We start from the raw sequence: 397 nt of genomic DNA on the forward strand, positions 1-397 counted from the left end.
ATTTGTATATAGACGGCACATCCAAATGTCTTACGATGGGATATGTCTGGCTCTTGACCCGTTATCTAATCAATGGGGAATACCTATGCTCACTAAATGGTCTGATGCGTATTAACTTAGATGCATGTAAATTTCGTGTGGCCCAAGCTGTGACTGGGAGTTTTGACCTCATAAGTAATGGTCTAGCAATCAGATGTATGCGTTTAATAAAAGAATTTGGCCAAGCCGTACTTGGTATGGACATGTATCACGGAATTATCCACACTTACCCCCATGGACATACCATAATCATTTAAACGCTTGAGACATGTATTCACCAGTTTATTATTTACTTAGTCTCTTTGACTGGTGATGGCCTATCAATGAGTTTCCCTTGTGTACATGCTACACACGTGAG

Source organism: Brassica oleracea, chromosome C8 (genome assembly GCF_000695525.1).
Source record: "Brassica oleracea var. oleracea cultivar TO1000 chromosome C8, BOL, whole genome shotgun sequence".
Classification (NCBI taxonomy): Eukaryota; Viridiplantae; Streptophyta; class Magnoliopsida; order Brassicales; family Brassicaceae; genus Brassica; species Brassica oleracea.